The sequence below is a fragment of the Peromyscus maniculatus genome, chromosome 8 (assembly GCF_049852395.1).
Source record: "Peromyscus maniculatus bairdii isolate BWxNUB_F1_BW_parent chromosome 8, HU_Pman_BW_mat_3.1, whole genome shotgun sequence".
NCBI lineage: Eukaryota > Metazoa > Chordata > Mammalia > Rodentia > Cricetidae > Peromyscus > Peromyscus maniculatus.
In genome coordinates this window covers 60,813,782-60,829,561 of record NC_134859.1, presented here as the reverse complement: position 1 = coordinate 60,829,561, position 15,780 = coordinate 60,813,782, and the positions used below count along the sequence as shown (strand labels likewise).

General features: G+C 40.0%; 1 protein-coding gene and 1 long non-coding RNA gene across 7 annotated transcripts in view; one reads left to right on the top strand and one right to left on the bottom strand.

Annotated features, from left to right (window-relative positions):
* Smg6 (SMG6 nonsense mediated mRNA decay factor) overlaps nucleotides 1-15,780 on the bottom strand; it is a 253,280-nt gene that overhangs the window by 97,606 nt on the left and 139,894 nt on the right. The window lies entirely within an intron of this gene.
* LOC143266913 (uncharacterized) overlaps nucleotides 1-15,780 on the top strand; it is a 220,731-nt gene that overhangs the window by 170,947 nt on the left and 34,004 nt on the right. The gene's annotated exons all lie outside the window — the stretch shown is intronic.

The following is a 15,780-nucleotide window of genomic DNA, read 5'->3' as shown; positions in this document are numbered from 1 at the left end:
GCAGGCTGATTAGTAACCCGTATTTCAAACACTCCGGAAGAGTACGCACTTGTAAGCAGCAGCTTCACCACAAACTGCACCGCCACGAGGGGACTCAGCTCTGCCCATTTCAAGTCAAACTGTGGGCACATGGTTGTTTCATTAATCCCTTTAAAGAAAGACTAGGAGGAAAAACAAACGAGAAGACTTCAAGAAAAAAAGTGGAAAAGTAGATGGCATGTAAGAAATCCAAAGGAAATCCCCTATTCCGGCAGCATTAGAGTTCCCTAATTTCACAAGAGCAAAAGACATTCCCGGCCAGGGAGATGGCTCTGAGGGTAAATCTGATCACCACCAACCCTGCCGACCCGAGTTTGATCCCTAGGACCCACATGGTGGAAGGAGGCAAAGACTCCTGCAAGTTGTCCTCTGACCCTCCCACCACGCTGTGGCAAGCACCCCTTCCCCCACCAAATAAATAAGTGCAATAAAAATTGTTAAAGGAGGCCCCTCCCCCACTCCTTGTTAAGCAATTGCTCAACCTACGTTCATTGTGCAATTCCAACCTTCCAAAGCCTTTCTGCTGCACATATGTAAACCACGTTTCCTTTGCACTCCAGAATTGAGAACAGTTTTTCACTTTTCTCTTTAGTTGTGGAAGTGCATAAGAAAAAAAGTATTGCTAGATAAGCATTACTACAAATAAGGCTTGTACATGATTTCATATATGATTTCTGAGTTAATTGGTAGTTAAAAACATTTGAATTTTGTCTTTGGCAGCCAAAGATTAATGTTTTTAGTCACTAATGATAATGGTAACTAACACACACGGCCCACAAAAACATCAAACTCTAAAAGCCTTTGTTCTACATGATGACCAGACTGGAATACATGCAGCAGTTAAAAATGGCAGTGCCCACTTTAGATGGAAAATTCTAATGGAAGGCTGGATATCATAGTGGGATCTGTTAATTACAAACTTTCTTTTTAGAGAAACCAAATTAAACAGACAGCAAAAATAATAGGTGTATTCAGAAAGAAGCATGACTAAAAATCCAAGTGGTCAGATAGGCAGACAAATTTGCCTATATAAAAATCTCAAGTTGTGACCAGTCTGGTCTACAGTGTGAGTTCCAGGACAGCCAATGCTATATAATGAGATCCTGTTTTAAAAAAAAAAATCCAGACAAGAAAAAAATGAAACCCAGCAAATAAAAACAAGGAAGAGAAAGAAAGGGGGGGGGTGGAGAGAAAGGAAAAAAGGGAGGGAGAGGAGAAAGCAATGAATATGAAGAAGAGAAAGAAACTGAAGAAAACCACTCTATGGAACCAGAACATATACATATAGAATTCCAAAAAGGGGACAATAGCACAGAAAAAAAGAATATCTGAAAGATATTCCAAATTTGATGATAAAACATCAACCTGCAAGTCTTAGAGGCCCAGTATAAAACTCAAGCAAAGTAAATCTAAAAATAAATCCTCCTGACGTCTATCTCAAACTTCTAAAAACTAAAGTTAAAAAGAACAACCCCAGAGCTTCACTGATAATTCAGTCAGCAGAATGCTTGCTTTGCAAACCCGAGGGAGGACCTGAGCTCCAGCCCAGGACGGAGGTAAAATGCCCGGGGGTAATGGCATATGCTTGTGATTCCAACCCTGGGACGGCAGAGACAGGGGGCTCCCTGGGTTTGCTGGTCAGCTAGTCTGGTATAACTGGTGAGCTCCAGGCTAACAAGAGACCCTGTCTCAAAGGAAGGGAAAAGCAAGAACATCTGAAGTTGGTGTTCTGGCTCCAACTCACAGATGCACACACTAACATTCACATGAGCACATAAAAAACAAAACAAAACAAAACAAAACAAACAAAAAAACCCAAAAAAACAAAAAACAAAACAAAAAAACCCAAAGGAGTCGAAATAAAATATTACAAAGAGGGCCACAAGAATGACTGCTAACTCCTTATGAAAAACCAGTGGAAGTTAGATGATAATACAATTACATCCTAAAAGTGTGCAGAAAGAAAAACAAAAACAAAAGTCAATAATTATATTTCCAATAGAAAAAGCCATAAGGTTAAAAAAAAAGGTGTTTATTTATGTGTGTGTATACCTGTTCATCTATATGTGTGCCATGTGTGCAATCAACCACAGAGACCAGAAGAGAATGTCAGATACCCTGCATGGAATTACAGAGAGCAGTGAGCCCCTTGATGTGGATAATGGGATCTGAACCCAGGTCCTCAGCTAGAGCAGCAAGTGGCTTTTTTTTTTTTTAATGGTTTTTCGAGACAGTGTTTCTCTGTGTAGTTTTGCTGCCTGTCCTGGATCTCGCCTTGTAAATCAGGCTGGCCTCGAACTTACAGAAATCTGTCTGGTTCTGCCTCCCGAGTAAATGGATTAAAAGCATGCGCTGCCTGGCTCAGCAGCAAGTGTTTTTAACTATTGAACCATCTCTTCAGCCCCAGAAGCCAATGATGAGAAGAAATAGATATACTTTTAAACAAAGGCTATGGAATCTGAACCTGGTGATGGCTGCCCATAATCTTAGCACTTTCAAAGCTGTATCTAGAACCATCACTTTGTGTGTATGTGTGTGTGCATGTGTGAAGGTGTGTGTGTGTGTGTGTGCGCGCGCGCATATGTGAAAACAAAGTCAGAAGTGAAATGTAACACTAGAAGTGTTGGAGAAAATCTCCATGACCTTGGGAATAAGGTAAAAATTCCTAAGACAAAAAAAGCTATTAAATTGTAAAGGAGAAATTTAAAAATTGAACTTTAGGGGGCTAGAGATATGGCTCAGAAGTTAGGAGCACTGGCTGCTCTTTCAGAGGTCCTGACTTCAATTCCCAGCAACTGCATGGTGGCTCACAACCATCTATAGTGGGATCTGATACCCTCTTCTGGAGTAAAGGCATACATGCAGATAGAGCACTCTAAAATAAAAACAAAACAAAACCAATCTGAACTTTATTAAGAGCAAAAGAAATTGCTGTTTTGACTATGTAAAAAAAGTAACAAAAAGAAAACATAATTATGAATTAAAATATTCACAGGGTATATCTGACAAGTATTTGTACTCAGAATATATAAAGAACTTTTACAACACAACTAAAAACAAAACATAACAATAACAAATTGTGTTTATAATGTGCCAGCAGATCTAAAAAATTCCCAAAGAACACCACACAGTTCCTAACGTGCAATGATTCAATTAAGATTTTTTTTTTTTGATGATGATGAGCAGCAGTGGCATAGGCCTTTAATCCCAGCACTCAGGAGGCAGAGGCAGGTGGATCACTGGGAGTTCAAGGCCAGCCTGGTCTACAAATCAAGTTCCAGGATAGCCAGAGACAGAGACACCCTGTCTCAAAAAGAATTTTTTGACATTATAATAGTATGAGAACAGACATATTCTGTAGAAATTATTTCAAATTTTGAATTGTGATCTTTTCCCCAGCCAAGGATAAAGTAACTGGCAGTCTTCAGTGTGTGGTGTTGTTAAGATTTTGCTATTTTAGGTATATCAAGTGTATTTGGCTTGATATACCTAAATCTAATGAGTGGCTCAGTGATGGTAAGACTAATCACCTGAACTTGATCACTAGGACTCACATGGTGGACAGAAAACCAACCTCTACATGCATGCTGTAACACTCATACCTTCTCAAAATAAAATGTAAAAACAAAACAACAACAGAAACCTCCACCAAGAAGAGATACTATTTCTCACTTAATAGCATGGATAAAAATGATAAAGATTAGAAATACCAAGTGGTAGTTGGGCCTCATGTATAAGCTTATAATCATAGCATTCAGGAGGCTGAGGTAGAAGAATCTCCAGATCTGAGCTAGCCTAGGCTGCATATGGAGACTATCAAATCAAAACAAAACAAAGAAAAAAGATATAACCAAGAAAACCCAAGTGGGGGCTTGAAATGGCTCAATGGTTAAGAGCACTGCATATTCTTACATAGGACTCAGGTTCAGATCCAAGCACCCACAGTTCAGTCTCTGTAACTCCAATTCTAGGGGATCTTATGCCCCTTTTTGAACTCTGAGGGCACTAAGCACATACATGGTACCCACATATACATGCAGGAAAAAAAAGCATACACCAAAGTCAACCAAAAACTGTGCTTTAAAATGTAACTGAATATCTCTAAAATTATTAAGTATTTTCATAAAAAAGTTAATGGCTAGGGTAGAAAGAACTGGGACAGAATGTTTACATCCACAGTTTTATTCTAATGATAATGTGTCCTTCTCTTACCAATTTCATTGTTTTGTTTCTGAGATAAAGATTCACTATGTAACCCCAGAAGGCCTGGAATTTGCTATGTAGACCAAGCTGGCCTTGAACTTACAAATTCACCTGCCAGCACTGTGATCAAAGTTGTGAATCAAACATTGGCCTGTTTGTTTCTTAAATCACACTTGTTTGTTTGGCGTCAGGAGGTAGTTTACATATGCCACAATACAAACTTGCAAATGTCAGTTCTCTCCTGCTATTCAGGTCCCTAGGATCTAATTCAGGTAGAGCACCAAGTGCCTTTATCTACTAATAGGCTCTGTGGATTTAACTCATCATCCTCCCAAGTGCTAGAATTATAGGTGTTTGTCAACACATTCAACTTGAAAGGTTTCAGTGTGTGGGGTATGGGGGGAAAGAAGGAGGGGTGGAGAGAAAGGGAGATTTATAGCTCAGACAGGTCTGGAACTCGCCTAATCCTCCTGCTTCTGCCTCCAGAGTACTAGGATTACAGGTGTGCACCACGACTGACTTACCAATTTCATCAATTTATATGTGTGTGTGTGTGTGTGTGTGTGTGTGTGTGTGTGTGTGTGTGTGTGTGTGTGTTGGCCAAAGGCTGAGGTTTGGTGTCTTCCCCAGCTGTTCTCACTGAACTTGGAGGTTCTCTGATTGATTGGCTGGACTGGCTGGCCAACAAGCCTCAGGGATGCTTCTGGCCCGCCCCACTCCCAGCACAGGATCACAAGCAGGCAACACACACTGCCATGTCCGGCTTTTTGTGTTAACCTGGAGATCCAAATGCAGGCCCTCATGCTTGTACAGCAAACACTGATGGAATCATTTTCTCAGCCTCAAGTTTATTTTTAATCGTGGCCGATATTTATTAAGACTAGAGCCAAGAATTGTTTATATGCATGAATGTAGGCAGGTTTTACAGGTAGGGTACACAGCTGACTTTCGGGTTTTATCTATCCATTATCCACATCAGCCAACTGCAAGTGTAATTACTTGTTATATACAGGCTGTCATGCCTGCAGAGTCCAGGATACAGGTTTTCTGTCCCTTAGATGTTACACTACCAATACTCTTCGATTTTGTCCTTGGAACACACTTCTAAAATGACATAGATCATCCTAAGAACACTTCTTGGATAATTCTCAATGGTCTGTTTAAAAAAAAAAATCAAGTTTTTCTCCAAAGATTCATATTCTAGATACTCAGAAATTTTTAAGATTTAAAGACACTCAACCCAGAAAGCCAGAGGGAAACTCAATTCAAGTTCTTCATATGAACTCTTACTTCTTTGTATTGTTCTTAAGAACAATTCTGGAAGGTCAGATTATCTCCCTCAAACCAGATTAATGGTTCCCAAGCTCCTGGTGAGAAACCAAGCTTCCAGAGGTAATAAAACTGTCAAGGTCTCAAGGACTGGAAGCACCAAGTTACTGTTTGTCTAACCACGCACTTCTGAGCACATGCTTTACACTTAGATTGCCAGGATTTGAATCTACCATGCCTAGCCATGCCATCCTGGCTTAATATTATTCCAGGGCTTCTGGGAAATTTTAATGAAATAATATAAAGCCATAAGACAGTACTAAATACATGAAAGCACTAAATGTCAGCTGTATGGCTCAGAGTTTTTTTAGGAAAAGAGACTATCCAGACCTGTGACTCTTCATATACGTTCAGGAGAAATATGTTCATAACAATCTGAGGAAATTTTTTTTTTCTAGAGCTCAGAAAGTTACCTAGCAAAAAGAGTTGAGGTATATGAGTTCTCGGGTGGCATTTTCTGTATTCAAAAGTTAAAGCCAGAATTGGTAACTACTACTTATAATCTTCTTATAAATTTCCCTAATATTCCTGGAACCTTTATTCTTACCTGGTTCAAAATCTTTGCCTTGTAGCTACAATTTTAGCAGCTATCAAGTCCCTAAAAGCAGTTGTTCTTAATATGTGAAACCTGTAACATTAGCATGGCCTAAGAATGTGTCAGAAATACAATTTCAGTCTCTCCTCCCCACAGTGAGGAACACTCGTGTGAGGCTCAGAAACTGGTGTTTTGACAAATTGTCAACATGGTTTTAATGACTGCCAAAGTGTGAGAATTACTAGCCTAGACCCAAAAAGAACACCTTGATATTTGACCTACCAAAGACATAGACATAAAAAGAGTCCCCAGGCTGGAGAGATGGCTCAGAAGTTAAAAGGTTTTTGTTGCTCTCACAAAGGACCTAGGTTTGGTTCCTAGCACCCATAAGGTGGCTCATTTGTAACTCTAGTTCCAAGGTATCTGATATCCTCTTCTGAGACCTCCATGGCCACCAGGCACAGATACATATATGCAGGCAAAACATTCATTAACATGGAGTAAATAAACACACACACACACACACACACACACACACACACACACACACACACGAAACAAACAAACAAACAAAAAACCATTCTTGCACCCGAGGAATTAAATTTCTATATTAGGCAATAACTGATACAATCTGAAAGTACTGGAGTAAATCAAGATGATAATAATTCACAAGTTTACAAAGGCGTCATAAAAAGGTAGGTAAGTACAAAAAAAGATACGAGAAACAGAAAGGTTCATGGAGAAACATCTACAATATACAGTACAGCTCAGGGGGCAAAGCTACCTTTCACCAAGTCAGATGACGTGAGTTTGGTTCCAGGATCCACAGAGTGATAGGAGAGAACTGATTCCCACTAGATGCCCTTTGACTTCCACATCTACACTGTGGCATGTGTACCTCCCATACAAAATCAATAAAACAAACAAGAAAAATGGTCAGTGCCAGAAAGCCATTTATGAAATAGATAATGTAAAGTTCCTCATCTAGAGTGAGAAAAGCACCCCCCAAATAAATCAATCAATCTGAGCTTATAATGTTTCTTTGCTATAAATCATAGATTTTCGAAATACTATATAAGTTTATATCTAACAAAGACTCTGGATCAAACAGACAAAACAGAGAAGGAAACATACAGATCATAGTTTGTTTCTAAAAATTTGGCTAAAGTTATTTTTCTGTAGATATCTATGGACTGATAGAGCAGTGTAAGAGAAACCATCTCAAAGGGTAAAACAGAAGATCTTAAACAGTATTGTGTAACAAAGGAGCTTTTTCTTCCTTTTTTCCCCCTTCCTGTTTGGGTTTTTGTTTTGTTTTGTTTTGTTTTGAGACAGGATCTACATAGCCCTGGCTGTCCTGAAGCTCATTATGTAGACCAGGCTAGCCTCAAACTCAAGAGAGATCTACATGCCTCTGCATCCTGAGTGCTGGGATTAAAGGCACACACCACCATACCTGGCTTTGCATGTGTATTTGTGTACGGATGTTTTACCTGCATGCGTGTCTGTCTACCACATGCATGCTCTACCTAAAGAGATAAAAAAGAGTGTTGGAGTTAAAGATAGTTATGAGTTTTCATGTAGGTACTGAGAACTGAATCCAGATCTTCTGGAACCAGTGCTCTTAAATGCTAAGCCATCTCTCCTGCTTGGAGTATTTCTTTTCTTTTCTTCTCCCTCCCTCCCTCCCTCCCTCCCTCCCTCCCTCCCTCCCTCCCTCCCTCCCTCCCTCCCTCCCTCCCTCCCTCCTTTTCTTTCTTTCTTCTTTCTCTTTCTTTCTTTCTTTCTTTCTTTCTTTCTTTCTTTCTTTCTTTCTTTCTTTCTTTCTTTCTTTCTTTTTCTTTCTCTCTCTCTCTTTCCTTTCTTTCTTTCTTTCTTTTTTTTTTTTTTGAGACAGGGGTTCATGTGTCTCAGGGCTAGCCTTAAACTATCGTTGAGGATGACATTGAATCTCTAATCCTCCTGCCTCCACCTGGGATTTCAGGCTTGGAATATCATGACCAGTTTTATGTGGTACTGGGGATCAAACCTAGGACTTTATACATGCCAGGTAAGCACTCTCCAACTGAGCTACATCCACAGTGGGAATAATTCTTTTTGCCTATATAGAGAAAAGTGTTACACCTCTTCCTTCAACAGTTCCCCAAATTCTCATTTTATTCAATATAAAAACAAAACAGCTACATAAGACTAACCAAAGATGCTGAGTATGGTGGCATGTCTGTAGTCTCAGCACATGGGAAGCAGATGACATTTTTGACCATCTTAGGAAAAGTTACAAAAAGCTAAATTATTCAGGCTTGATAAGGAGGTTAGAAAGCAGATACTCTTGTATTCTACAACCAATATACATAAAAGTCCTAAAATTTGGCACAATCTCTATGGTCTAGAAATTCCTCTCAAAAAGTTTATCCTTGTAAATTAATGAAGACATATATAAAAATATGTATAAGGTTGCTTGATATGACATCACTGATAAAGTCAGTAACTTCCTAAAAATAAATGACCAAGGGACTAAACAAAATTTTATGATATGTGATATAAATTATACAATCATATACATTTATTTATAGGAGATAATTAAGTTTTGTGTTTACTTGTTCTGGTGTTTTGAAATAGGGGGAGGAGTATCTCACTATATTCTCAAAGTTGGCCTTGAACTCCTGGGCTCAATTGATCCTCCTGTCTCAGCCTTGCTAGCAGGCTGCACTGATTTTTATTAAGCTTTTTATATTCAAATTTCAACATGCACTCTGTATCTTTTTTTCTAATACTGTTCTCATCACTTTCCACCAGGTGTCTACCTATAAAGCTGCTGGAATTTCAGTGAGAAGATACATGGGAACAGCTTATTACCATGCTGCTTGGAACACAATCAGTGACTGAAAAACAGTGACTTTTGACATTATCGTTTCATTACTTTCTCTGTAACTTGGCAATATATTGTGTCAGAGGGGACACAGCTGTGTTTATTTGCTTTTAAGATGGCTATTGATAGGATGGCAAGATGACTCTGCAGGTAAAGGACTTGCCACCTAAGCTGACAACTTAAGTTCCATTCCCAGGACCTGTATGGTGGAAGGAGAGAACTGACCCGACAGTTGTCCTTTAACCCTCACAGGCGTGTTGTGGCGCGTGTGCATGTGTGTGTGTGTGTGTGTGTGCGCGTGCGCATGCGCACGCGCGGATGGATAGTGCTAATGTTCAAGCACTCTCTACTATGTTTCAGACCCTAGGTGTGGAGCTGGGCAGTGGTGGTGCACACCTGTAATCCCAGCACTCAGTAGGCAGAGGCAGGCGGATCTCTGTGAGTTCGAGGCCAGCCTGGTCTACAGAGTGAGTTCCAGGACAGCCAGGGCTACACAGAGAAACCCTGTCTTGAGGGGGGGGAAAAAAAAAAACCAAAAAAGTCCTGGGTGTGGCCGGACAATATTGGCGAATACTTTTAATCAGGTGGATCTCTGTGAGTTTGAGGACAGCCTGGTATACAGAGCAAGTTACAGGACAACCAAAGCTATACAGAAAGACCCTGTCTCAAAAAACCAAAAAAAAAATTTTTAATTTAAGTTAAATAAAAAAAATAAATAAAGACCCTAGGTGTGATTCCTACCCCCACCAGAAAATAAAAACATGAATAAACAACTAGAGAGAGAAATTCTTATTCTTTTTAAAGCTGATAATAAAAATATTATACACACACACACACACACACACACACACAAAAGTAGAGTGCTGTAATGGATTCAACATATTCAAGAAGATTCAAGTAGGATCAACATTTGGCTTCCCCATCCCATTTATATTGCCACCTACCTCCAGTCACCCAGATAATTTTGAGGTAAATCCTAGTATACATTAGAGATGTCTAGGTTTTTTGTTTTGAATTTGTTTTTGTTGATCTGTTTTGTTTTTAAACAAATTATCATTCCATAGTCCAGGCTGGCCCTGATTTCTTAATCCTCTTTGTGGTGATATTGTGTTCCCCAAAATATTGTGCACCCTAAACTAGATACAGAGGCTAGAAAATGGTGGCACACACACTTTTAATCTTAGCACTCCAGAGTCAGAAATCTGTGTGGATCTCTGTGAGTTCAAGGCCACACTGGAAACAGCCAGGCATGGTGACTCACGCCTTTAATCCCAGGGAGTGATGGCAGAAAGCAGAAAGGTATATAAGGCGTGAGGCCCAGAAACTTAGAGCCTGGTTAAGCTTTTAGGCTTTTGAGCAGTACAGTTCAGCTGAGACCCCTTTGGATGAGGACACAGAGGTTTCCAGTCTGAGGAAACAGGATCAGCTGAGGAATTGGCAAGGTGAGGTAGCTGTGGCTTGTTCTGCTTCTCTGTGATCTTCCAGCATTCACCCCAATAACCGGCCTCAGGTTTAATTTTTATTAATAAGACCTGTTAAGATTCATGCTCCACCTCTTGCCTAAGCTTTCTGAGCACTTTGATTTACAAGCATGTTCCACCACACATAGAACATGGAGCTTGTTTTATTTATTATTATTATTTTTTGGTTTTTTGAGATAGGGTTTCTCCGTGTAGTTTGTTTGGTGCCTGTCCTGGATCTTGCTCTATAGACCAGGCTGGCCTAGAATTTGCAGATTTCTGCCTGTCTCTGTCTCCCGAGTGCTGGGACTAAAGGCATGTGCCACTGCTGCCCAGCTTGGTTTTATTTTTTGCATGTTGCCTAGGCTGGATCTGAACTTAGCATATAGATTCTCCTTCCCCTCATTTCCCAAGCTACCATGCCTGGTTCAGTCCACAGGTTTTGAAATCCTGAAACAGGGTTTTAATTTTTCAGTTCTTTACCAGCTACTTTGCTTTGGTTTGCAGAGGTTAGCTATAAAACCTCTGCATAGAAGTGCCTAATGGCCACTCAGTGAATGTAAGGATGGTTTTGTTTTTCCCTGGTGGTTGGTTCTAGATAGGCTCCTCCCCCTCATCACTACCTTCCCCTCTCCCTTCTGGGTGACTTGGTACTTGTAATGAGTCACCATGGCCGTCTATACCTGAGCGATTCTTACTATCGACTGTTTATTTCAGGCAGAATACTAATCCTTCAAGATGTTCAACACACTGAAAAGATCAAGAGTGGGGCTGGAGAGTACTGGCTCAGTACTCAAGTCAGGTAGCTTACAACGGCCTATGACTGCAGCTCTCAGGGATCACCTTCTGGCCTCCACAGTCACTTACACATCAGTGTCATATACACACATACATAAATAAAATAAATCTAAAGAAGATCAAGGATGAAGCAAGCTTGAAAAGTTTACAAAGGCTATTCCTGCAACATATTCTGTAATATAAAAGATACAGGTCATTCAGTAATGCATTCTGCTTATTTGACTGAAAAAGCTTTCATTTTTTGATTGACTTATTTTCTTTTTATGTGTATGAGTGTTCTGCTTGCATGTATGTATGTGCACCACTTATGTGCTTGATGCCCACAAAGGACACCAGATCTCCTGGAACTAAGGATCTGGAGTTATGGATGGTTGTAAGCCACCATGTGGGATCTGGGCCCAGGTCCTCTGCAAGAGTAACAAGTGTTATTATTAACCACCGAGTCATCTCTCCTGCTCACAAAATTTGTATTTTCATCTACAATTTACAACTCAAAAAAAACTAGAGTTTCACAAGACTTGCTTGGGAATGTTCAGACCAAATCAGTGCTCATAAAGCAATGTGTTCACAGGAACATTACCCTCTCAAGAAAACAGCAAGAGCTACTCACAAGTCTTGCAGGCTTTAATCAGTTCATGTGGCCGCTTACATCTATCCATATCACAAATGATCTTCCAATCTGGAATCTTTGCCCTATATGTTTGGAGCACTTACACTGTGTGGGCAATTATGTGCTCAATGAGCTTCTGCTGACTGCTGAGCATACAGGTTGGACCAAACATGACTAATCTCAACCACTAATAAAATCACTAATGTTGCTGCAACTGAATCCTTGAGATATTTTACATTTCTTAGTAATAAGCTACCAGAGGATTGAGAAAGTGCCTATCAGATTTCTAAAACGTCAGGAGTTCCTAAAGATTCTCTTTGACACATGACACATTTATACACATCTTTTAGGTTAGCCGTGGAGATGACCTATGTGAGTTCAGCATCATTTTTTATTCCTCCCTTGAGCCTCTGGCCCCTCTTTTATAAATGCTTAGGTAGATTTACTGAGAAGAAATACTAGATAGGGGAATCTAGTTCAGGGCATAATATATGATATACGATTGATTCTTCATGCCATGGAAAACAATACACTGGAGTCAAAGGCAAAGGTAGCATTTTTATGTAGGAAAAACTGCTCCAATAATGTGACAACTCTAAGGAAGTGACAGCGACACACCCATTTGGTCCAAAGCATTTCCAGGTTAGGACAGGAATAGTTGCAAAGACCCTGGGGCATGAGTGCTTGGCCTGCTTGAGGAACAGCAAGGATAACCAATAGGTAATGTGACCAGAGCCCATCGTGGGGACAAGGAGGGCATGAGGAGCTGAGGTCAGAGTGTAGCAGGGTGGAGGTATTGTCAGTCAGAGAGGGGACTGGAGACTATTACTACATTTTTGGCTTTTTACTTCAAGAAGAAAAGTTATCATAATGTTTGGAAGTAAAAATCAGTATGATCTCCTGACTTTATTTTTTATTTTGGGGATGGGAGGTTGTCACCAGAGATTGAGCCCAGGGCTTTATGCACACTAGGAAAGCTCTTCTTTCACTATGAGACAGGGTCTCACTAGGTTATCCAGTCAGTCTCAAGTTTGCTCTGTAGCCCAGGAAGGTCTTAAATTTGTAATACCCCTGCCTCCACCTCCTCAGTAGCTGGGATTACAGGCTGGTACCACCAGACTCATCTCTGATGTTCTAAAAAGGTCACCGTAATTACTGTGCCAAGAAACAGACTAGGGACCAGAGGAACTAATTAGAAAGTACTTCAATGAATAGAATAAAGGTGTGCAAAGTAATCATATCTGAATGTTTTTTTTTAAATCTGCATACATTGTAAAGATAAAGAAGATACTAATTACTAACGATTTAGATATGAAGGTCTGAGAAAAATAAGAGCAGAAGAACTCTAAGATTCTGAAATGAGCAACCAAGTCAATGCTGCTATTTATTTCAAGATGGGAAAGAATGAAGGAAGACCAAATTTAGGAACCGGTAAGGTGAGATGTAGAGATGCTATCTCTGGAAAACCTTCTCACAGTCTTGAAGTGAGTTGTTACTGCCATCTGGGCAGCTTGTGGCCCCTTCCATAGGGTAAGGGTGCACAGTTGACTGCATTCTTCTCCATCCAGGCCAGCAGTAGATTTGGTATCTAACACTACATCTGGGAGCACCGATGAGCTGAAAAAAAAAGGAGGCTAAGGAAGCCTAAAGCTGGCTAGGACTCCTTCCTTGTTCTGCACTAACTGGCAGCCAACTCCTAGAAGGATCTTCTGGAATCAAGACTACCTAGTAATCAAAAAAGATGATTAGAGGAAGAAAGAAAGATAGATGGACTGATTACCACCAACACCGGCTAAGGCAAGCTATTGATACTTAGTTTCTCTTTTAACTCAACATCTTCCTCGGAGGTGTAAACACTTCTTAGCTGTCTTCAGCCTCCATATATGTATTATTACCACCTTCTGAGACCAGACAAGTAGAGCAGAATTTTATCCTCTTTTTTTTTTTTCTGCAAAGGCATAAAACAAGTATTCCTTTTGGGATAGAAAGGTTCTCCCAAGAACCATTGGTTATTAAATGAATCCAAAGAGGATGACTTTTTTTAAAGATTTATTTTTATTTTACGTGCTTAAGTATTTTGCTGCATGCATACCTGTGTATAGGTACCCATAAAAACCAGAGAGGCTATTGGATTCCCCTAGAATGGAGTTAGTGATGGTTGTGAGCCATCATGTGGGTGCTGGGTATCAAATCCCAGTCCTCTGAACCACTGAACCATCTCTCTAGCCTGTTTTTTACTTTTGTTTACTAATTTTCTTTTACTTTCAGCACTAAGGTTTGAACCGTAGGCCCTTACAGAATCTAGGTAAGTTTTCAACTTTTATTTATTTATTTAAGATTTATTATTTATTTATTTATTATGTATACAATATTCTGCCTGCATGTGTCCCTGCAGGCCAGAAGAGGTCACCAGATCTCATTACAAGTGGTTGTGAGCTACCATGCGGTTGCTGGGAATTGAACTCAGGACCTCTGGGAGAGCAGTCGGTGCTCTTAACCACTGAGCCATCTCTCCAGCCCAGTTTTCAACTTTTAAACTATACCCCCAGGGCTAATTTGGTTTTTTTTGAGACAGGGTCTTCTATTGTCCAGGCTGACCTTGAACTAGCTTATACAGCTGAGGAAGACCTTAAAGTCCTACTACTCCTGCCTCCACCCATGAAGTCATCAAGGGATTACAATGGTTGCCACAGGGCAGTTGAGTATGGATTTTGACATGCCCATGCCTAAAACCTTTCTCTACTTAAAAGAAATTTAACTAAATTCACTGCTTAAAACTAAAAATATCAGGTATATTCTCTTGGGTTGATAAAGAAATCTTGGCACTTAAAAAAATACTAAGTAAGCTGGGCGGTGGTGGCGCACGCCTTTAATCCCAGCACTCGGGAGGCAGAGGCAGGCGGATCTCTGTGAGTTCGAGGCCAGCCTGGGCTACCAAGTGAGTCCCAGGAAAAGGCACAAAGCTACACAGAGAAACCCTGTCTCGAAAAACCAAAAAAAAAAAAAAAAAAAAAAACTAAGTAATCATAAAAAATATTCCATATATGATTCTCAGCACCACATAATGATTTTCATGTAAATATATTAAAATATTATGTGAAAAACAACAATAGTACATATATGACTCCAAGGTTTTAATTTTTGCTGTACATTTATTTTTCTAGTGTTGAGGATCAAACCCAGGAACCTGATGCCTGGTAGACATCCTCAGTGCTGCTTAATTTTTTAAAAGACTCTGTATGAATAAATTATATTAATATATAAATACAGTCATTTAGACAGCACATATAATAAAATCTCTCATAGGCCAAGTATGACAGGTGACACATGTCTTTAATTCCAGCACTCAAAAAGCAGAGGTAGGAGGATATCTGGACTCTATGCCAGCCAGGGCTATATAGTGAGACCCTGTATCAAAAATAATAAATGCCGGGCGGTGGTGGCGCACCCCTTTAATCCCAGCACTTGGGAGGCAGAGCTAGGTGGATCTCTGTGAATTTGGAGCCAGCCTGGTCTACAGAGTGAGATCCAGGAAAGGCGCAAAGCTACACAGAGAAGCCCTGTCTCGAAAAACCAAATTTAAATAAATAAATAAACCCCATATATATAGGTCATGTTTGGAATTCAGTTTTCACTTTCTACCCTGATGTGAGAAATTGAACTCGGGCTTTGAGCATGGTAGGCAAGTACTCCATCCTGGAGTCATGTCCCCAACCCTGGAAGTCAGCTTACTAATTGAAAAAAACAAAAAAACAAAAACCAAAAAACTACTTCTGTTTCTATTATGTATTTCATCTTGATCAGAAGACTTCTTCCTCCTTTGTGTGATGATATATATCTTGGGAGATTTAGACAGGATGATCAGAAGTTTAAGGCCAGTCTTTGCTATACAGCCATTTTGAGGCCTGCCTGGGCTATTCTGAGACCCTTTCTCAAA